Source organism: Herpailurus yagouaroundi, unplaced genomic scaffold, assembly GCF_014898765.1.
Source record: "Herpailurus yagouaroundi ecotype Mexico unplaced genomic scaffold, PumYag 182, whole genome shotgun sequence".
Taxonomy (NCBI): domain Eukaryota; kingdom Metazoa; phylum Chordata; class Mammalia; order Carnivora; family Felidae; genus Herpailurus; species Herpailurus yagouaroundi.
In genome coordinates, this window is record NW_024412413.1 from 56,923,382 (window position 1) to 56,938,359 (window position 14,978).

Sequence of the window (14,978 nt, forward strand, 5' to 3'; positions counted from 1 at the left end):
TGTGTGTGTGTGTGTGTGTGTGTGTGTGTGTGTGTGTGTGTGTGTGTACACGCGCGCGCGCGCGCCCGCACATAATTTTAATATCCCCGGAGTAGACCACAAACTCCCCTCGCCAGCCCTACCGGGAAAGTGGCCCTGGTCACGACCGCCTTTGCCAAGGCAGTCTGCAATCCCTCTCGCGGAAGTAAAGGAGAAAAGGGGCCGCAGAGGGCAGCTGCCAAGCAACGTAACATCTGCTCAGAGGAGGCACTTCGCACGCGAGCCGCGTCTCCAGCCTCCCGCACTACCTGCACAGACCTGGCGCCCCCAGAGCGGCGCAGCGGCGCAGGAAACCAGCGTGATACCGGGCGGCGCAGGCCCTCCTCGGCCCGGGTCCAGTCATGCTCCCTTCTGCCCGAGCGCAGGCCTCTCCCGCACACATCTTTCCATACGCCTCCGCCCCACTATGCAACCTGGGACCAAAAAAGAAAACGACACCTCCCTCCCTGGTATTCCGTCCCCTCCCAGCCTCTCGGACTCCCGATCGTCTGCGACAAGAAAAGACGCCCCCTACCCACACTTTTCACCACCACTCGTCCCCAGGTGTTGCGGCAACGAGGCCACCCCAGGGTGCTCGCGGGCCTGGGGCGAGATGCTGGTGACAAGCAGGCAGGGGACGCGCCTGGTGGGAACCGGCCTTGGGAGACTCGTGGGGCGAGCAGAGGGGGAGAAGCACAGCGTCGGCAGAGTCTCCGCGCAACGGCTCGGGACACAGGCACCTCCTGGCCATAAGCCGGCGGGCGCGCGGGCGCGCGGGCGCTCCCCGCCCGGGACCCCCCGGGCCCACCTCCCTGACGCGCGCGCGCACGACCCCGCGCCGGCTGCGCCCCTGCAGCTGCCGCGCTGCTGTCTGCGCGTCTGACTGACGCGAGCTCTCCTCCCGCGGCCGCCTCGGGGGTTTTTGTCTATATAAGGGCTCGCTAGCCAGCTCTGCGTCGGCGCGTTTGTCAGGGGCTGGCCATTATTTTTACACACGCGTGCGGCTCCGCTGGCAGCTGGCGTGGCAGAGGCACGCTCGCCCGCCTCTGGGCCAGCGCCGCCGCCGCCTCCTCCCTTCCTCCCGGGGTGTACTTACTTTACCCGGTCTCTGGCACGGGGTGGGCGCCGCAGCTCTCCGATCCCCAGCCCGCCCCCACCCCCCCCGCCGCAGCCGGTTCGCCTCGCCGTCACCGGGTGAATGGAATTATTTATTTATTTACGGCCCTAGACTTGTCCTCGCCCGCCGCAGCCGGGGGCGGGGGAGGAGGGGGGCGGAGGGGAGGCGCGGCCGCCGGGCGCCCTCGTGGGTGCCCTGGAGCGCGCGCCCGGCGTGGGTGGGGGGAGGGGAGAGGTGGAGAAGGAGGGCGGGGGCTAGCGCGCCGGGCTTTCGGCGAGCGGGCCGCCCGCGGGCGGGGGCGAACCCCGCCCAGTGACTTCGGGCCGACTGAGCATGCTCCGAGCGACCGTTGCCGCTGTAGACACTTTCTCTGGGGCTCGGAGCGCGCCCCTTCGGATTTTAGTTTGGGCCCGGAGGGAAAAAAGTCAGAAATCAGGTGGGGAGAACTGTTGTTCCGGATCGGTCGTGACACGCTTTACCCGAAGTACTTTGGCGGCGAACCTAGCAGCCAGGTGTGCCCGTTGCCCCGTTTCGATAACCCCCGGGGAGTTGTGAAATCGGTGTGAGAGGAAAGCGTGTGCGCCGGAGAGGAGCCGGCACGGTGCGGGGAGGTTGGAAGCTTCTCGTTGCGAGTGTGGCGCGAAAGGGTAGGGCCGTTTTGCCATCTTGGTCTTTTTTGCCGCGAAGGGAGGAATGGCGGTGTCGGGAGTTGAGGCTCACCAACCGGCACACTCTAAAGGAAAAATAAAATGTACACCATGGGACGAGGAGTGCCGAAAGTAGTACGAGGAGAACTTGGAAATAGGAAAGCCTCTTACAAACAGTCCCTTCCATTTTTTTGTTTCTCAAATGCTTTAAGTCTTCAAAGTAGGGCTTCGTATTTGTCAACGAGTAGCGCTGGGGATAGTGGTACTCCCGCAGCCATTGGTGTGGTGTCTCCTGCTTTTATGTATTTTTTTTCCCTCCACTGTCTAGAACATGTTTCTTGGGGGAAGCTGAAAAGAGGAAATGAACATGTAAGTCACACCAAAGATCGGGTTCCTTAAGTGTCTTTATTGTTGAAGTGCTGCTTGGAAGAAAAGGAACAGAAGACTAAATGTGGGCTTGAATGTGAGAATTCATATTGCAGTTTTTCTGCCCATGTAACAGACCCCTCCCCCACGGACACACGTGTCTGCTCCTGAAAAGTGAAACATACAAAGTGATGTGAATCCTAAATATTAATATAACTCCCTAGAAGCTTTTCTTGTTTATTCTAGAACTGAAATAATTTGTAAGAAGCCAGGATAACTTAGTTGAAGTAACTGGAGCGTTGAAGCCCACGGGACAAGGAATCCAAATGGTAATAATAGTAACAGCAATAATAATAATAACAACAACAACACTGATTTATTAAGTCCTTATGATTGTCAGGCACTGTCCTAAGCAGTTTTATGGGTTTTCTCAATTAATTAAATAAACCTATTGGATGAATACTAAGATTTTTCGCAGTTTACAAATTTGGAAATAGGTATAGGGAAGGAAAACTCTTCCCTTCTTCCTTTTTATGTTGTTGGGCTGGGCTAATAAGTACATTGACACAAGACAGATTAACAGGAGAAAAACAAATTTAATTTCATATGTCTAGGAGCCCATAAAATAGGAGACTCCAAAAAGTGACCAAAGTAGACAAGGTTTATTTATACTTCCTTTCTGGCCCTGAATTCCCTATCTCTGCTGATAAGGATGGCTCTCTTCCTCCTGGTACTGGGAGGGTAACTTCACCTGAAAGATTTACTTCCTGTTTCACGGGGGACAGAGCAGAGTCAGAGTGTCCTTGAACTGACTGTTTCTCAAGCAAATAATCAGTATGCCAAAGTGGCTTGTTTGGGGGTGGCATATTCTGCTCCCCTTCAAAGTTAAGTCATTTAGCTAAATTCACATTGCCTTGTTTCTGCCACGGCTAGTTTGTAGTCTTGTGCAAAACTTGAATCTTGGTATCTGCAGCTACAAAATAGAAATAATGTCAACTTCGTATTACTGTCATAATATTTAGGTGAGATGATATATGTGACATAGCTGGTAGATAATATGAGATGAATTAATGGTGCCTTATTATTAGTAACTTTCAAAAGTTGGGATGACAGTTTTACCGAGGAAGGGGTGTCAGAAACTACAAGACGAAGGCAGAAAATTCTAGAAAGAACTTTAGTTTTTCTTTAAAAGTGGAGCAACTGGGCGGCTCAGTCTGTTGAACATTCAACTTCAGCTCAGGTCATGAACTCACTGCTCTTGTGTTCAAGGCCCGCATCGGGCTCTGTGCTGGCAACTCAGAGCCTGAAGCCTGCTTTGGATTCTGTCTCCCTCTCTCTCTGCCCCTCCCCTATGCTCGCTGGCTCGCTTTCTCTCAAAAATAAACATTAAAAATAAAATAAAAACAAAAATGTCTAAAATGACATTTATAAAAAGTACATTTTATAGTGATGTGATGTTTAACAGTGACTGTAAGCACTTCATTTTTATTACAAAAAATAATGGCACGTTTTGAAAAGAAGCAACACTAAGACATACCTCTCTAGGTCATGTTCTTGAGTGTTTTCTATTGACATTTTTCCTGCTCATTCATCACTCATTTCCTTTCAAAGAAGAGGAAGAAGAAGAAGAAAGACCATATAGTTCCTGAATTTTGACCCTATTCTCCATTTTCCTTATTTTTTATTTTTTGTCTCCTTTTTTTGTTTTTATCGCGCCGTGTTCTTGGTCTATTTATCTCATTTTCAAACTCCTAAACGTCACTACCCATAGCATTAATCATAATTGTAACAAGAATTCTTTTTTTTTAATTTTTTTTTCAACATTTTTATTTATTTATGGGACAGAGAGAGACAGAGCATGAACGGGGGAGGGGCAGAGAGAGAGGGAGACACAGAATCGGAAACAGGCTCCAGGCTCCGAGCCATCAGCCCAGAGCCTGATGCGGGGCTCGAACTCACGGACCGCGAGATCGTGACCTGGCTGAAGTCGGACGCTTAACCGACTGCGCCACCCAGGCGCCCCAAGAATTCTTTTTTTAAGTCTTGTTTTTCCAACATTAAAAACTCAGTCCAATTTACATACTGCCCCAGTGTTAGTATTTGGGGATTCATCCTTAAGTTGCATTGTTGCTCTGGCCAGGCATGCTATGTAAATATATGGTTGGATTAGAAAGGAATCTGACAAGTCACCTGGATGGCTCAGTCAGTTAAGCATCTGACTCTTGATTTCGGCTCAGATTCATGGGAATCTCTCAGTTCGTGGGATGGAGCCCTGCATTGGGCTCTGTGCTGACAGTGCAGAGCCTGCTTGTGATTCCCTCTCTCTCTTTTTCTCTCTCTCTCTAAATAAATAAACTTTAAAAAAAAGTAATCTCAAAGGAGAATTAGGTAGGAATAAATCCAGTCAGTTTATCCTGTGGCTTATAGTCTTAATATTATTCAGAAGTTGAGAAAAGAATACAATGTAGGGAAAAGGCAAACCATATGACCAGAACTTGAAATGTTTTTGGTAAAAATTTTTGCCTTAATTTGTATTCATAAGGGGAAATAACAGTGCAAGAAACAATACTCAATATTCTAGCAACCCATTTTCCACAAATAAGTAAACTAGTGAATACATAAATAACATATAAACTAATAAAGCTAAACGTATTTCACTGTCTACCCCCAGCCTCATATTCCAGGTTGTCTACCCTCAGCTGTAAACTCTCAGGTTCTTCATTCCTCAGACATGCCATATCTTAGCACATTTTGCTAATTTGTTGCATTCCCCATGTTCTCTTTTCCATCTCAAACTGGTCTGAGTCTTTTTTTTCCCCCCTTTGGGTCCAGCAAATATGTCATCATCTCTCTACCATTTCAGGGATTCCTCCAATAAGAATTAATTCCATCTTCCTCTTTGTTCTTTTTCATAGAACGTGGTGTATACCTCTATTTGGGGCATTTTCTTTCTGCTTCACAGTACAGCTGTATTATAATTTCTTTTCTGTCTCCCCAATCTGTTAGGGACGGTTTATTCATCTCTGCAGTCTTCCAGCGTCTGGCACAAATTCTTGCAGCTAGAAGGTAATCAATAATGTTTGACAATTGGAGGAAAGAAATGATAGTGTGACTTTAGGCAACGGATATATTCTAGAGGCTGTTGGTGTTCACAATATCCATGATCTGCATGACACTACTTTTCCCAGTTTCTCTTACAGTTATATTGGGGCCATGTGGCTAGTTCTAACTAATAGAGTATGGACGAAAATGGCATATATCATTTCTGGGCAAAGGGAGTTAAGAGCCAGTGTGCCTCCTCCATTCTTGTCTTTCCCTGCTCTAACAGTCTCATGTTTTAGATACAGTAGCTGTAAACTAGAGTCCCTAAAAGATAAAGACTTGCACTGGTGTTTGGGTGAGAAAGTTACCATTATTGTGTTAAGCCACTAATATTCCAGGCTTTATTTGTTACAAGAACATAGCCTAGCCTATTATGACCAATACACAATGTTACTTAGTAAGACTATAAATCATAATGAAATAAAGACCCAATGAAACATTGAGCTTAAGAGAATGCCATAACGTGTTCTTAAGTCAATACTGACTATAGATATTTCACAACTCACAATAGATTTTTAACAGCTTTTTCATGGCAAGACTCTGTGAATCCAGAGTAGGGGTGTGCGTGTGTGTGTAAAGTACACACAATAGATGGGTTTTAACTAAGGACAAAAGGCCGAATGTCCAAATAATCCCCTTAGCCTGAATGAAAAGAAACGTGTACCTGCCAGCCAGTAACTAAGATTGCAGCTGGCTAGCAGCTGTGACTATGATTGCTCTGACCTGGTTTCACAGAATGTACAAAATGTGAAAGACATCTTTCCACTGCTTATAGATTCTTATCTTGAGTACTTCCATATAGGCTACTTTGGAAATACCTTCTATGGAAGCTTCCCATAGAATTGTGGAGAATGCAGACCTAGTCTCATTGTGCAAAGAATAAAAAAAGGGACAACGGTTGTGTTGGACATTGCTGTATGGCATGACTTTCCATAACTATACAATTGCCCAGAGAGGTCTTTTGTCAAGATAGATGACCTTTGGAGTTCTAAAAAATCTCTTGATGGATTCTTCATTGAAACTCCTATCCATTGGCATTTTTCTAATTCTACATTTTATTTAATGCTATCCATGAAGTAAGCTTAATAGATTCCAATTATAAGTGTCTTATACATGTCTTCATCTGAATATTTCAATTATTCTGAAAGCATATAAAATTAGAAACTTGGATTAAAAGTTTTCACTATAAACTGCAAACCATTCTGGCAGGGATCTTGTAAATAGTGGCTTATAATTATTTAATGCTTACTGAACTTACTTAAATGAATCAGTGATGACTGAAGATGGTACCTAGGAACCTAAGTTTCAGTGCCTTCTCCTGTGCATGTAGTCTTACTTAGGTGGGTCACTTAATCTTAACTTTCTAAAACTCTGTGGTACTTTCAAGCACTTCAAGGGTGCAAAGATCCACAAAGATCATGCATAATTTTAACAAATGAAGGGAATATTTATGTAGAGTTTTTTTAATAATTAACTAAAAATAGATATTTACTGGGGCGCCTGAGTGGCTCAGTTGGTTAAGCATCCGACTTCGGCTCGGGTCATGATCTCGCAGTTTGTGAGTTCGAGGCCCCGCGTCCGGCTCAGTGCTGACAGCTCAGGGCCTGGAGCCCACTTCATATTCTGTGTCTCCCTCTCTCTCTGCCCCTTCCACACTCATGCACTGTCTCTCAAAAACGAATAAACGTTAAAAAAATTAAAAATAGGTATTTACTTATATGGATGCACTTCATAAAATGCAACCATAAAGTTACCTGTTTAACTTGTAACATTGAGTAACTTGCCAGATGCCCAGAATGTCCTTGAAGGTTGAGTCACTATTTGTATTTACATAATGCCTCACAGGTCACTAGAGAATTTCATGCTAAAATACTCTCAGCTACCTGCTTTTCAGTAAACTGAAATTTCAACTGCCTTTACTTTGTTTCTTTGGCTAAAGTTCAGGCCACACTTACATTTTTTCACTCAGGAACTCTTCTGCTTCCTCTCTGCCAGGAATTGACCCAAGCTACATATTTGTTTTGTGCTCTTTTGCTATGTAATAGTAATTGATTTGTTAATGTTGGCTAATTTTTCTGGGATCTTGTTGATAAGGATGTTGTACTATCACTTGTTACAGGTTTTCTCCCAAGAAATGATCTCTCTGAGATCTGTTATATGAAATATGGTATCAGTTTCAAATCAACAGAATATGATTATGCCTTTTTAGCCCTAGGATTTGGGCTGGAGCCTAGCAGTGTAGGTGGTTACCTGAGATTTATCGATTTTGTTGTTGTTGTTGTTGTTGTTTTTCATTGAGAAACTTTCACTTCTCAATACAAGGCCAGTGTCATGGAATCCAGTAATGACTTTGAAATATTTATCTTCAATGAACTTCATTCATTCAGGATATTTATTAGACAACCTGCCAGGCACTGTGATCAAGTTTTTCGATGTATGTAGTGCTTGTCTCAAGCAGCCTATACACTGTTTATTTAATTTTCAGACTGATTATGATCCTAATGCTGTGATTACATCCACTGCATAATTATGTTTCTTCATACATACACACCAGATTATAAATATTTGGATATTAGGTTTCTTAAATGATATTCTTTGTAGGTTTTTTTTTAAATCCAAACAGGAATAGACCATCCTAGTCATTGAGTTGAAGAGTTACCCACACACTCAGAAATAGGTTTCAAAAAAGACACATACAGTTCTTCCTCAGACTTTATGAAGGAGAATGTGCTTTCTTCCATGAGGCCAAAGACTCAATCAGAAATTGTGGATTTCTTTGTCAATATAGCAGCTTTATTTCATGTTAAATAAATGTGTATGAAATATAGCTTACATAAACATGCTTGCATTTTAAGTGTGTAGTTAGATGAATTTTGAAAAATTTATATATCCACTTAACCACTACTCCAGTCAAGATTTAGAGAACTTCCATCATCCCAGAAAGTTCCCTCTTGCTGTTTTTAGTCAATTGTCTGCACAGCCCAGGCAATCATTGATCTGGTTTTTATCATCGAAGACTAGTTAGTTTTACCTACTCTAAAATGTTATATAAATAGAATGATATAATCTATTGACTTCTTTCATTCTGTACGTATATCTTTAATTCATTCATTTAGTTGTGTGTATGTAGTTTGTTTTTTTCATTGCTGAGTAGTGTTCTATTGTGTGGAAATACCACAAGTTCTTTATCAAGTCACATGTTGATGCATATTTGGATGATTTTTATTATTTGCTTCTATAAATATTTAAATACAAGTATTTCTGTGGACATGTGTTATCATATCAAGTTTGATTTTTAAAACATAAGATAAAAAACTGTCAAAGCAATATAATGTCCAAAATGAGTATTTCAGATACTCGGCATCTGAATACTGGATATAGGTCTTGCTGGGCCCTTCACTAATGCACTAAATTGGCAAAGACACAAATATGTTTAAATGTTATTGTCTTCATAAGTAGTAAAAATTTGATTTGGCTTAGTAAGAAGGGTCAACCAGACAGGGTGCCTGGGTAGCTCAGTCAGTTAAGCGTCCGACTTCGGCTCAGCTCATGATCTCATGGTTCCCGGGCCCGAGCCCTGCATCAGGCTCTGTGCTGACAGCTCAGAGCTCAGCTTTGGATCCTGTGTCTCCCTCTCTCTCTGCCTCTCTCCCACTCGCGCTCTGCCTCTCTCAAAAATAAACATAAAAAAAGAAGGGTCAGCCAGATAATTAAATGGAATTGCCTTCTAAATTATAAAGCTTAATAGAAATGAAAGGTGGTATTATCGTATGTAAAATATGTAAATTTTTAGGAAATAATCCCTCAGAAATGAAATTAGTAAAGCAAACTGATTTGACATCATTTGAATTGTGTAAACAATCAAAGGCAATGTAAAATTAATTAAAATTTGATATTTAAGTTTATCTCCTTAATAAGTTTTTTAAAGAAAAAATCAGACAATTGCAAAATCCAGAAATAGTTTTATAAATAAAAATCACTTCTTGGCTTCATAACTTTAAATAAATTCCTGTTCAGTTAAGATTACTCATATATATGATTAGCTATAAGAAAAATCATTTATTATAAGCTACAGACCCAGTTGTAGAGTAGTACATAAAATTGTACTCTCTCCCTCTGTCTCTCAACCAAATTATAGCTTAATAAAATTTTTCCTCATAACTCTTCTGGAGAATTTTACCTCTTTTTCTAGGTATGGAGCTGGGTGTGGGATCTTTAAAGATCATCCCTCTTTTTATTTGAGTGGTTTTTCTTCCTTTCTGCTCTGGTTACTATTTTTTTTTTTTTTAATTTTTTTTTCAACGTTTATTTATTTCTTTTGGGACAGAGAGAGACAGAGCACGAACGGGGGAGGGGCAGAGAGAGAGGGAGACACAGAATCGGAAACAGGCTCCAGGCTCTGAGCCATCAGTCCAGAGCCTGACGCGGGGCTCGAACTCACGGACCGCGAGATCGTGACCTGGCTGAAGTCGGACGCTTAACCGACTGCGCCACCCAGGCGCCCCTCTGGTTACTATTTTTATATAAAAAGGTTAAAATTGTATTATAAACCAATAACAATTTCAGTATGTTCATGGATTCTGTTTGTAGAGTGGGGTTGGCTTGCCTCTGCTCCATAATGTCTAGAGCCTCAACCACAAAGGTCAGAACACAGTGTCCTAATATCACTTAGAAGCTTCTTCAATCACACATCTGTTCCTGGGTTGGAATGACTCGAAGGCTAGTCTCACCTGGGTCTCCTTAGCATTGAAACATGGCTTCTCCTTATGGCTTGGGATTCTTACAGCATGATGACTGTGTTCCAAAAGGCAACCTAGTGAGAGCTAGCCTTCCAAGATCCACGTGGAAATTGACCTAAATTCAGAAGTTACTCAGGGTCTCTTCCACTGCATTCTACAGATAACTAGTGAGTCATAGTCCATATTAGTTTTCTATTGCTGCTGTAACAAATTATCAAACACCATGTGATTTAAAACAAAACAAATTTATGAGCTCATAGTACTGTCAATTGGAAGTCGGAGTGAGTTTGATTAGTTCCTCTGCTCTGGGTCTCACAATCTGGAGGAAATTTTATTTCCAATTTCATTCAGGTTGCTTACAGAATTCAAGTACTCAAAGTTGTAGGGCTGAGGTCCTCAGTTCTTTGGTGACTATCAGTTCCTTAAGGTCACCTCTTTTCCTCATCACACTGACCCTCTCTATCTTCAAAAAGCAACAATACCTGTTGCTCATGCCTCGACTCTGACTTGCCCCACATTGCATCTCTGCTATCTCCAGCTGGAGAAACTTCTCTGCTTTTAAGGCTTCATGTAATTATATTGGGCCCACCTGCATAATCTATCATAAGGCCCATAACCTTACGTATATCTGCAAAATCCTGAAACAACATATTCACAGGATCCAGGGATTGGAGTGTGGATATCTTTAGGAAGGTTAATTCTACCTACCACATCAGAGAAGAGGAATTAGATCCTACCTTTAGATGGGGAGCAGCCAGGATATATCTTAGGAAAGCATATGGGATGGGAGGGGTTGTTGCAGTTTGGCAAACACAATCTGCGACACTTTGCTGCTTTGCTTTTTTCTCTGTCACTTCCTCTATTTGGAAAACCAGTGGAGGAATATTAGCAGAAAATTGCTAAATAGTAAGTGGACTTGCCTACAATTTTTCTTAGGAAAATCAGGCGCGAGATACAGGAAAAGAACCAAGCAGTTTGTTCTATGTTTCTTGGTTTTGTTTTGTTTCATGTACTGTTCTTGAAAAGTTTAGACCATGTGGTAGAAACGTTTGTGTTTCCAGGATCCCATATGCAGCCCGGATGCACAGTGTGGTTAGCAGGCATGTCAGCAACTTCACGCTCTGTCTTAGCTGCAGGAAGTCATATCTTCTGATGTCAGCTTCTTTTTTGGGGTAGCATGCATCTGTTGACTGAGTGTGGGAAGTGTATAAAAACCCAGTCATTTTGGCCTGAGGTGAGATGTGCTGGTGGGTAATACTTGCTCTGGAGATCCCTGCCAGTTTTTGTCACAATTTGATTTCCTCTTCTGCCCAATCCTGCTAACTCTCCTCTCCCATCTTAGGTGTTGATTCCTAATAAATATGTTGCACCCTCAACTTCTCAGAATCTGCCTTTAGGTAATCCAGCCTTTGAAAGCTGGCATCAAGAGGGGTCTGAAAATGCAAATGTAACCATAGGATCTTAGAGCTGCATTATTCATCACCTTGCTGGCAGTGAAGACGCCATCACAAACAACTTCTGGGACAAGGTGGTGGTCTATTTGTTAAGACTTTTCAGCAGTGTTTGGGGGACAACCCAGTGGAAGGTATGCACTAGTGAGAGCTAAGTATCAGACTGTTTATTGTAGGGAGAAAACAGTATCTATTAGCATAACAGGACCATACCCCAAAGCAGTTACAAGACGTGGCCAGTGAAACTGGGAGAGTGCTTGTGTGACTGAGTTCTAAGGACGTTTAATCAAGGGGGTCAAAACATAAAATTAAACAGTAAAAAGTTGGTGGACTTGGCAGTTGCGATAGTATAATTTATAAGAAATACATGTATTTGGTCATTCAGAGGACAGTATATATTTCGTCTTCATTCATATTTCCTGGTTCACAGCTCCCCAGGCCCTTGAGATTTTCTGAGCGATAAGAGTGATGAGAGCGTCTTTTGTTATGCTGTTTGGTCTCTTGTTCTCAGTTCCTGTAAATGCCTCAGAGCCATAAAGGTGAAATGGATGTCTTGTTATAAAAAGCCCCTTTCTACCTTAACTAGGTTTATGTTAAAGAGATGACTTTTTGGAAAGCACCAGGGGAGGGGGACTGGTTGCCAGGGGAAACAACCCTGAAGGGAAGGTTGGAACTTTCAATCCCACCCCTGATTTCCCCAGAGACAGAGAGATTGGAGCTTGGGACAATAATCAATGGCCATTGGGTTCATCATGCAAATGTATCAAAGCCCCCATAAAACCCAAAAGGAGGGGGTGCCCAGAGCCTCCAGGTTCAGGAAAAAGAGCTCTTCCATGTGCCACTGTGCCTAGTCCCAAGCTTTACAACGACCTAAGCTTCTTTGTTAGGGACCTCACCCTATGTATCGGTTCATCTAGTTGTTGATTTGTATGCTTTAATATCCATTGCAATAAATTGGTAATCTAGTGAGCTAACAGGTTTTGTGAGTTCTGTGGGCTGTACTAGCAAATTAATCGAACCCAAGGAGGGGTAGTAGGAACCTCTGATTAATAGCCAGTTGTTCAGAAGCAGGGATAACATCCTGGGCATCTGAAGTGGAGGGCAGTCTTGTGGAACTGAGCCCTTTACGTGTGGAATCTGATTCTATCTCTAGGTAGATAGTTTCAGAATCGAACTGAATTCTTGGACACCCTGCTGGTGTCCAAGAATTGCCCAGGATCAGAAAAGAGCATTTTCAGAAACAGAATTTACCACAGTGGCACCTACCTCAGGAATTGGTATGAATTCTCTACTAAAAGGCTCCTTAAAAAATAGAAAACATAATAGCAGCATTCTGCTATTAGCTGAATGCTATTAGCATGCTCCAGAGAAAGAGCATCAAGAGAATATATCTATTCCACAGGAAAGCCATACAGCACAGTGTTAAGTGAGGGCATGATGAATGTGCCAGTGACAGGGACACCAGCATCACTAGAGTGTTCAGTGGTATCTCTCCTCTGTAGTTCAGGCAAGACTAGACTCACTAATAACAGTAGGACTTATATGACCTCAAAACAACATAATCCAGATACAGTGCTTTTTTTTAAGTTTATTTATTTATTTTGAGAGAGACAGAAACAGTGTGAGCAGGGGAGGGGCAGCGAGAGGATTAGAGAGAGAATCCCAAGCAGGCTCCACACCATCAGAACAGAGCCTGATGGTGGGGCTTGAACTCATGAATCGTGAGGTCATGACCTGAGCCGAAACCAAGAGTCAGATGTTTAGGTGACTGAGCCCCCAGATAATAATGCTTAACTTCCAAAACTCAGGATATGCTGATACATGTAATGACTAATAAGTCTGGTCTGGCATCCTAACTGGGCTCATTCACAGAAAGTTAATAAGATGATTAATAGAACATGACATATCAATGGGCATAATAGATGGACAGCTGACAAGGGCACTGTTCATCTTGAACCAGCAGAAGAAATCAAACTTGGATCACTGGGTGGGGAGGTAGAGGGCAGTGACCCCATAAACACACACACACACACACACACACACACACACACACACACACAGATCATTTCCACTATTTCCAGACCTGCAATTGGAACGCTGATCACAGAGGTGGCTGATTCCTAGGAGAAACAGCCCTGTAAAACTGTAACAGTTATACTTGAGTGGTCCCCCCCCCCCCCCAGTCTTTCCCCAAAGGAGCCATAGCTACTTTACTAGGAAAGAGGGAAGCCCACATATGAGGACTGGAAGACAGAGTTAATGAGTGGACATTGACACCTAAAAACCCAAAGTATCATCACACCCCTTCTTAGATTTTGGGCATATGGACTCCACTCCAGCTAATAAATGAAGTATTGCCAACATCCAACTTACAGTAAATTCACTGAGTCAATGGACCCGTTCAGTGGATTTAAACACTGTATAGTTGGGGAGTAATTTCTACATTGAACGCCTGGTCTTTGAGGTGGAAGTTACTATAGTGGGAAGACCAAGTAAAGGCCCTAGAAACTAACCCACTCCCTTCCAACCAAGAAAGGAAATCAAAAACAAGAGCACATGGTAAGGAGCCAGAGGTAGAGCTAAGGAGATCAGTGCCACCCTTAAAGGCGTAAAGGAAGAAGGGATGGTGATACCATAATATTTTCACTTAATTAGCTGAATTGGTTCGTATAGAAAATTTCTTTTTTTTTTTAATTTTTTTAACGTTTATTTATTTTTGAGACAGAGAGAGACAGAGCATGAACGGGGGAGGGTCAGAGACAGAGGGAGACACAGAATCTGAAACAGGCTCCAGGCTCTGAGCTGTCAGCACAGAGCCCGACACGGGGCTCGAACCCACGGACCGTGAGATCATGACCCGAGCCAAAGTCGGACGCTTAACCGACTGAGCCACCCAGGCGCCCCTAGAAAATAATTTCTGATGGGTGATCATAAACTACCACAAGCTCAACCATGGAGTAGCCCCAGTTGTTGCCATCATGCCAGAAACGGTCTCTTTGCTAGAGCAGATGAATCCAGCTTCCAATACATGGCATGGGGTCACCAATTACAGTACATACATTCTTTTCTATGCCATTTAGAAAAGAGGATGGGAACAGTTCACATTCATATGGAATGAACAATAATATGCATTTTAAAAAATTTTGTTTATTTTTGAGAGGAAGACACAGAGTGCAAGCAGAGGAGGGCAGAGAGAGAGGGAGACACAGAATCCAAAGCAGGCTCCAGGCTCTGAGTTGTCAACACAGAGCCTGATGCGGGGCTGGAACTCACGGATCATGAGATCATGACCTGAGCTGAAGTCGGACACTTAATTGACTGAGCCACCCAGGCACCCCAAACAATAATATGCATCTATAGTTTTGTTCTAGGCTCTGCTACTCTCCTGTCTTCTCTCATGATAAAGTATGAAGAGAGCTGACCATCTGGATATCCTACAGGATAGCATATTGATCTATTACATTGATAACATCATATTTATCAGGCTGAATGACCAAGAAATGGCAAGCACAATGGAGTTCATAGCAAGATGCATGGA

At 43.1% G+C, this 14,978-nt stretch overlaps 1 protein-coding gene and 1 long non-coding RNA gene across 6 annotated transcripts in view; one reads left to right on the forward strand and one right to left on the reverse strand.

Moving 5' to 3' along the window:
- SLC16A7 (solute carrier family 16 member 7) overlaps positions 1 to 1,296 on the reverse strand; it is a 195,391-nt gene extending 194,095 nt beyond the window's left edge. For all 4 annotated transcript variants that reach the window (XM_040491548.1, XM_040491546.1, XM_040491547.1 and 1 more), the window contains exon 1: positions 1,115 to 1,296. The gene's annotated coding sequence lies outside the window, so the exon portion shown is untranslated. The remainder of the gene's footprint in view (positions 1 to 1,114) is intronic.
- A 46-nt stretch (positions 1,297 to 1,342) lies between these two features.
- LOC121040843 (uncharacterized) lies at positions 1,343 to 2,610 on the forward strand. 2 transcript variants are annotated; one of them, XR_005795474.1, is made up of 2 exons: positions 1,343 to 1,571; positions 2,111 to 2,610. It is a non-coding gene; the product is annotated as an uncharacterized LOC121040843 (long non-coding RNA). The 2 variants fall into 2 exon arrangements; XR_005795473.1 differs by having other exon boundaries at positions 1,372 to 1,647.
- The last annotated feature ends 12,368 nt before the right edge of the window (positions 2,611 to 14,978 follow it).